Here is a 10,146-nt window from a genome sequence, read left to right on the forward strand (position 1 = left end):
CACAAAGCAGTGTTAGAAGCCACATAAGATTCAGGGGCCAGCTTATACTTCATGTTAGCATAATAGATTTTGGAAGAGTATCTGAGAAATGGTAGTCTTAAATGATCTCTTGAATGAAGCTTATAATATAGGAGAAGTAGGGAAATGTGTTTTGATTGCAACCTGATTCCAGTTTGTGCTGCATCGAGTAGAAAGATGCTGCCTACAGGAAACACAAGTTACCACCTGGGCACCTATTAACTTTAAGGCATTGCCTTAGATTCTCTGAAGTATAAAGAAATGGAACACCCTGGCCTGGCAGTTAAATACTTGACATATGAGTGGGAGAACAGCATATACTCCTGCAACACTATATTTGACACAATCACTAATGTAAACTCTCTTCACACAAGGAATCTCTTAAACAATTAATTCAACACACAAAATATATACAGGTCCAAAGCATGTGTGTGGATTTGATTGAACAAGATATGGCTCTTGCACTTAACAATTGCATCTTCTAGTTTGAGGGAGGCACATACAGATAACTGTGATACAATTTCTAAGAGAAGTTGCTAGCTCTGGCTGATTGAGTCAGAGGAAGCCCTAATATGAGTGCTTGAATGGAATCATGTCTTTGGAAGGCATGTGGTTGTTGCCAGCAGAATGGCTTGGAATAATTCTGGTGATGCTGAGGATTGGCCCTGGAAATAGAAAGGAAAAGATGACTGATAAAGCCATTTTAGGTGGCTTAGTGGTAAAGAATCTGCCTGCAGTTCAGGAGATACAAGAGAAGCAAGTTCGATCCCTGGGTTGGGAAGATCCTGTGGAAGGAAATGGCAATCCACGCCAGTATTCTTGCCTGGAGAATTCCATGGACAGAGGAGACTGGTGGGCTACAGTCCATGGGGTTGCAAAAGAATTGGACACACCTGGAGACTGAATAGCAACACATTTCACTTTAAAATCTGAAGGAAGGCTTGCAGGTCTCTGTGACTTACTGGGTGAAGAATTTGGGGAGAAGGAAAGGTTCATGATGATTCCAAGGCATGAGCTGGGTACCCAAAAGAATGGTGGTGTATCATGGCCACAAAAAGAGAAAAAAAGAGTACCCAACTAGTATTGGCTTTGAGAATAATATATGTCTAGAGTCTACAGGTAAACTCTGAGATATAATTCCTAAATATATATTAAGGAATATATTAATATCCAAGGCTGTTAGATTTGCATTAATAGATCTTTACTTTCAATATCCAGTGACAATGTCTAGCATGTTTAAATTTGTAAAATTAGTGTACTTGGGAAAGGTGATCAGAGTATGTTAGAAAGCAAGTTAGATTGAATTAAAGATATTTTTCAACATGTACTAACAGAGTTATAAATCAAGGAGATGTGGAAATGCTAATTGAGTAGACTGAGAAAAGTGAAAAATAGAGTAATGCTCCCCAGAAGTTCTTTGTGATAGAAATCATTAATTTCCCCAAATTTTCTTGACCTTATTATTTAAACGTCTCTCAAATCTGTTTCCTTGCCTTTAATCATATTTCTCTGATATAGTTTCAGTTTTCTTTCTTCATCTTCCAGGTTAACAGAAAATTTCTAACTTTCCTCTTTGCTTTCAGTCTCTATCCCAGTCCATTTTCCTCACTTTCCCAGAGTGATCATTCTAAAGGGCACAGAGCCATATCACACCCTTTGTTTAAACTCATCCATGGTCCCTTTCTTCTACAGCATTTTATCACTCTTTTAGATTCTAATATCTGTACTTTTGCAACTGACTTGGGTCCTAAATAGTTATATACACATTGATCTCCTCACTAAGTTGTGTACTTTTTGAGGCCAGGGACAATGTCTTATTTACTTTTGTATTTCCTGAGTCTAGTGCCATATCTTTCTTATACTAGACTATCAATAAACATGAATTTGTTATGGACTTAACTGTGTTCTCACAAAATTAATATGTTGAAGATCTAACCTAATGTTACTGTATCTAGAGACAGGATATTTAAGGAGGTAATTAAGTTAAGTGAGTCATATGGGTGGGGCCCTAGTCTAATGTGATTAGTGTCCATATAAGTGCAGAGATGAAGAACTTTCTCTTTTCATGCACTCACAGAGAGAAAAGGCCATGTGAGGACATGGAAAAACTGCAAGTTTTTGCAGACTTGTCTGCAAGTGGAGGAATTTCACAAGTTACCAACCCCGATGGCAGCTTGATTGTGGACATCCAGCCTCCCAAACTGTGAGAAAATACATTTCTGTTATTTAAGCCCCCTGACTGTGGTATATTGTTAAGGCAGCCTGGCTGACTAGTACAGAGTTGAACTGGGGAGACATGAGGTGTTATCTCTAGAAGCCACTGCCATGAAAGGTCACTATGAGTTCCTCTAGGGTAATTGGTGATGCAGATCATCTCAAAGTTTGTGTGACAAAAACAGAGCAGCAGGAAAATGAATCTTAGGCTGTGGTCTAGATCCTGATATTAATGATTTGTTCTTCAATGAGCATCTAAGAACATTCAGGAATTGTAAACAAATGTACTCACATTTGTTACAAATTGTAAACAAATGCTGTTCTTGAGTTGCTAAGTCAGGTCCAACTCTTTGCTACTCTATGGACTGCAACATGCCAGGCTTCTCTGTCCATCGCTCTCCCTGAGTTTCCTCAAATTCATGTCCACTGAGTCAGTGATGCCATCCAACCACTTCATCCTCTTTCACCCCCTTCTCCTCTGGCCCTCAGTTTTTCCCAGCATCATGGTCTTTTCTAATGAGTCATCTCTTCGCATCAGGTGGCCAAAGCATTGGAGCTTCAGCTTCAGCATCAGTCCTTCCAATGAATATTCAGGGTTGATTTCTTTTAGGATAGACTGGTTTGATCTCCTTGCAGTCCAAGGGACTCTCAAGAGTCTTCTCCAGTTCCACAGTATGAAAGCGTCAGTTCTTTGGCATTCAGCCTTCTTTATGGTCCAGCTGTCACATCCATACTTGACTACTGGAAAAACCATAACTCTGACTATATGGACCTTTGTCGACACAGTGAGGTTTCTGCTTTTTAAAACATGGGGCTGGTGCACTGGGACGACCCAGAGGGATGGAATGGGGAGGGAGGAGGGAGGAGGGTTCAGGATGGGGAACACATGTATACCTGTGGCGGATTCATTTTGATATTTGGCAAATCTAATACAGTTATGTTAAGTTTAAAAATAAAATAAAATTAAAAACAACAACAACAACAAAACAAACAAACAAAGAAACAAACAAAACAACAACAACAAAAAAAATAAAACATGGTCTAGGTCTGACATAGCTATTTTTCCAAGGAGCAAAAGTCTTTTCATTTCTCTGTAAGAAGGGCTTTTTGAATTTTTTCTGTGATAATACTTTTCCTATACAAACTCCTGGGATGTGATGATGACCCAAGGAAAGTTGATATTGTTAGAGGAAAGAGCAAAAGGATAGCTGGGAATCTGAGAATGTGTCTATATGTGTCAGGCCTCATAGGGTTTTATAGGCTCGTGAATCAAGCCTGTGGCATCCCGATTTTGGTTTAAGATTATCCACTGGGGAGCAGATTTTGTTTTGAACTTTGCTTAAACTTTCCTGAGCAAAGAGATCCCTCAGATATGCTCTGTGAGTTTCCCTACATGGCAGCACAGGACACTTGGGGGTTGGATGTTCCACATAATTTACTGTGTGCTTCGACTGGACACACATCACTGCTCTCTGCACAGCACAACAGTATTTAGATAGGTGCTGCTGGCAATCTGGCCTTCTGTTCTCTGTTTGGTTGCTGCTCCATATTCATTCTGAGATTCAAGATAGAAAATCAGAGAATGATGATGAAAAAAAAAAAAAAAAAAGAATAAGCTGTGTCACAAATAGTCAATCTTCAAACCAAAAGTTAATGGGAAGTTTCAAAGCTGAGTCTTACTTTTGCAGTGGCCATAAGTTTTTAACTTCTGCTGTGTATTTCATTTATTTGGTAAAATTGTACATGTGTGTTTGTGATGGAGCTCTCCTTTACAATGATGTTGGTGAGGTAACTCTATTATGAGAATAATACTTACTTGGATTTGTATGACGTATAATTTTGAGTGCTTTCCCATCTTCTATTTGAATTGATTTCCACATTGGTAATCAATGGCACCCCACTCCAGTACTCTTGCCTGGAAAATCCCATGGATGGAGGAGCCTGGTAGGCTGCAGTCCACGGGGTCACGAAGACTTGGACACGACTGAGCGACTTCACTTTCACTTTTCACTTTCATGCATTGGAGAAGGAAATGGCAACCCACTCCAGTGTTCTTGCCTGGAGAATCCCAGGGACGGGGGAGCCTGGTGGGCTGCTGTCTATGGGGTCGCACAGAGTCGGACACGACTGAAGCGACTTAGCAGCAGCAGCAGCAAACAATCAGGTTTCAAGTTAATACAAGATCAAAAATTGTTTTATATCATTCATCGTCTAGTGCTACACAGCCTGGCACTCTCCATATTTATTCAACAATGGTTTATTCAATAATTATTGTAGAATTTAGAGAAATAAAAGTTCTAGGCATGTTTCTGAGAGAAGACCAAACATATTCCAAATATACGGTTTTATAAACATCTGAACTGAAGGGAACTGAGATAATTAAGAAAGCACATGGTTCATACTGGTTCTTTTGTTTTATGATTGTGTTATCTGTTTAATTTTGCTTTAAAATTTGTCTTTGGTTGAGTTTCATCTCTCTTAAAGTGACTGACTACCATGTAACACAAAGGTGTTTGATCTCTTGTCAATTAGAAATTCTCAGTAAATTAGAACCTTTATAATTACTTCATGTGATATATAATTGGGAAGTTTGGACAAAAACTATTAGTATTAAATACTTTTTGCAGTTTGCATTTAACCTAAATTGAAAACTGTTTTCTTAGATAGAATTGTTCAGAGGACACCATCATCATAACTTAGCTCATCCTTAAAAGTGCAAAATATCTTATTTTTCCAAAATTTTACATATTATCTGTGAAAGGATAAGTATGGGAAAAAATAGAGGATTATACTATAAATTAGCTTTATATTTACTGTTAAAATAATTTTTTGTATTTTAATGCTTGTAACTGACTCTGAAAATGGAAAATTAAACAACTGTGTTGGTTTATTTTATCATCCATTAAATATATTTTGTTGCCCGGAATTTGGTTTAATGCTAGTGGGAAGAAAAGCTACCACGAGTTAATTAAATTCTATATATAAACAAATTAAAAGTATGATTAATGTCATTAGTAGGAACATATCTATGGTGTTATAGCAATTTAGAGCTCTTCTGTCATCTGTACTTCCTGTCTCCATTAACAGTTCCTACCTGTATCACAAAAATATTTGAAGAGAGGAGGGAAAAAAATCAGTGATTGCTGCTCAGTTACACTTCAGTTACTTTCCTCCTCAGTTGCACTTCAAGCTCAATGAGACGATGAAAGAAGCTTAAAATAGCATAGTTTGGGTAGAAGGCAACCTTAAGGGTTTGTGGATCTCAAACCAGCACGAAGGAAGAGCAGGGCGAGATTGCTTCTATCAGGCAGTGGCCACCAGGTGGCAGTAGACCTCAAGGAATCGAGGGAAGACGGCTCTACTGGAGCAGAGCTGCCAGAAGTCTAACTGAGCACTATCTGCTTTAAGCCAGAGACAGAAATGAAGATCGGAAACTGTTCAAATATGTCAAATCTTGCAGAAAACCTTGGAAAGACAGTCTCTTGCCAGTTTCAGACGCTTAATTCCTGAGACTGAATCTTGGATGTTTCTGAATGGACCACTGATGAGATTTGTGGATCTTCTGCAGGTTGCTGTAGCCCTCCGTGTGCTTCAGGTTCCTTGTGGGGCTCTGTGGGGCATCAGCTTCCTTTCTTCCTAATCCGCGCTGTCTCCTGAGGTGATCCCATTGACTCCGTGTGTTTCAATCTCATCTACACCCCTGATGGTGATCCCCGCATATAACTGCTGGCCACTCAGACACCCACCTTTTATACTATGTCTCAAAGCTCAGTTCAGTTCAGTCACTCAGTCGTGTCCAACTCTTTGCGACCCCATGAATCGCAGCACGCCAGGCCTCCCTGTCCATCACCAACTCCTGGAGTTCACTCAAACTCATGTCCATCGAGTCGGTGATGCCATCCAGCCATCTCATCCTCTGTCATCCCCTTCTCCTCCTGCCCCCAATCCCACCCAGCATTGGGTCTTTACCAATGAGTCAACTCTTCGCATGAGGTGGCCAAAGTACTGGAGTTTCAGCTTTAGCATCAGTCCTTCCAATGAACACCAAGGACTGATCTCCTTTAGAATGGACTGGTTGGATCTCCTTGCAGTCCAAGGGACTCTCAAGAGTCTTCTCCAACACCACAGTTCAGAAGCATCAATTCTTCGGTGCTCAGCTTTCTTCACAGTCCAACTCTCACATCCATACATGACCACAGGAAAAACCATAGCCTTGACTAGACGGACCTTTGTTGGCAAAGTAATGTCTCTGCTTTTTAATATGCTGTATAGGTTGGTCATAACTTTCCTTCCAAGGAGTAAGCGTCTTTTAATTTCATGGCAGCAGTCACCATCTGCAGTGACTTTGGAGCCCCCCAAGATAAAGTCTGACACTGTTCCTGCTATTTGCCCATCTATTTGCCATGAAGTGATGGGACCAGTTGCCATAGTTTTCTGAATGTTGAGCTTTAAGCCAACTTTTTCACTCTCCTCTTTCACTTTCACCAAGAGGCTTTTGAGTTCCTCTTCACTTTCTGCCATAAGGGTGGTGTCATCTGCATATCTGAGGTTATTGATATTTCTCCCGGCAATCTTGATTCCAGCTTGTGCTTCACCCAGCCCAGCATTTCTCATGATGTACTCTGCATATAAGTTAAATAAGCAGGGTGACAATATACAGCCTTGACATACTCCTTTTCCTATTTGGAACCAGTCTATTGTTCCATGTCCAGTTCTAACTGTTGCTTCCTGACCTGCATATAGGTTTCTCAAGAGGCGGGTCAGGTGGTCTGGTATTCCCATCTCTTGAAGAATTTTCCACAGTTTATTGTGATCCACACAGTCAAAGGCTTTGGCATAGTCAATAAAGCAGAAATAGATGTTTTTCTGGAACTCTCTTGCTTTTTTCATGATCCAGCAGATGTTGGCAATTTGATCTCTGGTTCCTCTGCCTTTTCTAAAACCAGCTTGAACATCAGGAAGTTCACAGTTCACGTATTGCTGAAGCCTGGCTTGGAGAATTTTGAGCACTACTTTACTAGCGTGTGAGATGAGTGCATGTCTCATAGACATTGTTAATTCCATCTTAATTCCAACTTAACTTTAATACCTGGATCTCTGCAACATTCTCCTTTTACAGTGTTTGCCAGTTTACCATCTAAACCATCCTGGAACCCAGAAATCTGGGATCATTTTAAAACTCCTCTCTCTTCCTCACTCTTGATATCCATTCAGTCTTAGGGTCTGTTGATTTTCTTTATGTCCAAATATTTCGTTAATTTGTTCACTTTTAGGCACAGGCCTTCACCCTAGCCCTTGATCCTGTGCAGAACTTCAAATATAATCTCTGTGAATGCATTTTTGCTCCCTTCCTATCTGTTCTCTGCAGCTGAGTGACCTCCACTTTTTCTCTTCCCCTTGTCTCTGCCCCTCTCCACTCAGTCTCTGGGAGCCCATCACACCAATTCTCTTTCAATTCTTTGTTCTTCTGAGCTTCAAAGCCTTGGGCCATGGCATTACCACTGCTTGGAATGCCATTCCTCACTTCCTCTTCTAACTAGCATTTTATCTGTCCAACCTCACCTCAAACATCACTTGCTAAGGAGACCTTCCCTAACCCAGCAGACAAGGTCAGACCTTCCTCTTGGATCATTTGCTGCCTCCCCCGTGTTGTCTGTGTCACACTTGAAATAGCTTGTTCACTATTTCCTGCTAGACTATCAATTCCTTGAGGAGAGAGACCATGCCTGTCATATCCATCACTGTATCTTCTGTGCCTTGCATAGTGCCTGGTAGAGATATCTTTTGATTCACATTTGTAAGATGGATGACCTCATGAGAATTAATGAGCTAACAGACATAATATAATTCTTTTTATGGTGGCCATTTTGGTGGAGTATTTTGGGTATGTAGGGATGGAGTGGGCATGCTTTAAGAATTTACCGTGAAGGGTGGATGTGAGGCATGGTTAGAAAACTCAAACTATGTTTCTCCTGGAGTGATCTTCCTACAGTGTTCTAGGAAGTCTCACTAGCTCCTGATGCTGGGGTTGGGGAGTAGAAACAGAGGGAAGACATTCTTGAGAGTAACTGTATGGTTGGCTCACAATTTTATCTTACTAGGCTTAAGTTGGTTGTTAAGAATAGTAATATGATGCTTTTCTGGTAAGTGGCCTGAGGTGACCTCTAAAAATGATTCACTATTCACTTAACCCAGAAAACCCCACAAAATCATACAAATCAATAGATTCTTCATGTTCACATTAAAAACACTTGTGAAACTGCCCAGGCCATTAAGGATGTGCCTATAAAAAGCCACCAAGTATCTGAAGGATTTGCTCAAATTCATAACTCAATGGACATGCATTTGAGCAGACTTGAGATAGTGGAGGACAGAGGAGCCTGTTGAAGTCCATGGGGTCAAAAGAGAGTCAGATATGATTTAGTGACTGAACAATGACAACATCTGAAGGATGTCACTTTTCATTCCATCCTTACAATGGTGAAGTTGGTAGGTGTGCTCAGGCCAAACACTGGCATTGGATGCAGGGTTAGTGGTGCAAAAAGAGTGCTGAATTTTACTGCACATGCTCAAAAATGCAGAGAGTAATGCTGAACCTAGAGGCTTAGATGTAGATTCTTTGGTCATTGAGCACATCCAGGTGGACAAAGCCCCTAAGATGCAGCCCAGGACTAACAGAGCTCATGGTTGGATCAACCCGTACATGAGCTGTCCCTGCCACATGGAGATGATCCTTACTGAAAAAGAGCAGGTTGTTCCTAAACCAGAAGATGTTGCACAGAAGAAAAAGATATTCCAGAAGAAGCAGAAGAGACAAAAACTTATGGCCTAGAAATAAATGCCACAAAAAGTGCAAATCAAATTAAAAAATATAGTAATATGAAGTAGAAAAAAAAAGAATAGAAATATGATAAAGAAAGGCCCTTTGACCCTTGTCCTGCAAGAATTTAGGGCTGGAACATACTTTATGTGCACAACCTGGAGTAGCACCTTCTAATAGAACTGTCTCTGATAGTGGAAATAATTTATATATGCATATCCACTATGGTAGTCATTACTCATATGTGACTTTTGAACTCTCGAAATATAGTAAATGCTAATTATAAACTGAATTTTTTATCCTGTTTGATTTAAATTAATTTATATTTAAATTTAAACTTCAACTCATCATATTTAAATTTAAGTATGGCTGATGTCGGCTGTGCTGGACTGAATTAGGTAGGTCAAGAGTACCTGGGTTGTGCTGGGACTGAAGATGGCCAAGTGCACCAAATGTTTTGCATTGGAGCGCCTTGCATTACAAAGAAGCTGGCATGCTTTTATTTATACTGATGCTCCCTTTCTAAGAAGCATGTAAAATCAAATATTTCCAGAAAAAAGTAAGTTGCAGATTTTTTCTCAATAGGAAAATGTAAGGGGCTGTTTTATAAGCCTGAATTCCTCTCATTCTTAGAGTGCTGTCATCTTATAATTCAATGCAATGGCTGTCATTTCCCATCAGATAAAAAGAGATGCCTCAAACCTACTCCAAAAGTCACTGTCACAGAGTACTGGGATTGGGATATCAACCTGCCTTCTGGGATACCAAATAGTAAGTCCTCGGAGCAAAGCAGCAGCTGTGTGCCTTCTGGAATCCCATATGTCCTGTTAGTGTTGATAAAAATAACCCCTTGATGATTTTATGGCATATTTTGTGACATCAAAGAACCCTACAAAATTGAATTCATGCTTCCAACACTTGTTCAAGTTCACTCAGTTGTTAGAACAGTATTAATCTTTCTCATGCAGACAGTACGTGAAAAGTACATAACCTTTTCTCATGTACATGCAAGAAGTACAAGCCTGTGTTTATGTGGTACGCCAGGATAAGTGGACAGGCTGTGCATGACTGGAGGCAGCTGGCCCAGTGGCTTT

General features: G+C 40.1%; 1 pseudogene; it reads left to right on the plus strand.

Annotated features, from left to right (window-relative positions):
- Positions 1-8,402: 8,402 nt before the first annotated feature.
- On the plus strand, positions 8,403-9,099 carry LOC129644810 (60S ribosomal protein L17-like; annotated as a pseudogene).
- Positions 9,100-10,146: the final 1,047 nt, after the last annotated feature.

This window comes from Bubalus kerabau, chromosome 2 (assembly GCF_029407905.1).
Source record: "Bubalus kerabau isolate K-KA32 ecotype Philippines breed swamp buffalo chromosome 2, PCC_UOA_SB_1v2, whole genome shotgun sequence".
NCBI lineage: Eukaryota > Metazoa > Chordata > Mammalia > Artiodactyla > Bovidae > Bubalus > Bubalus kerabau.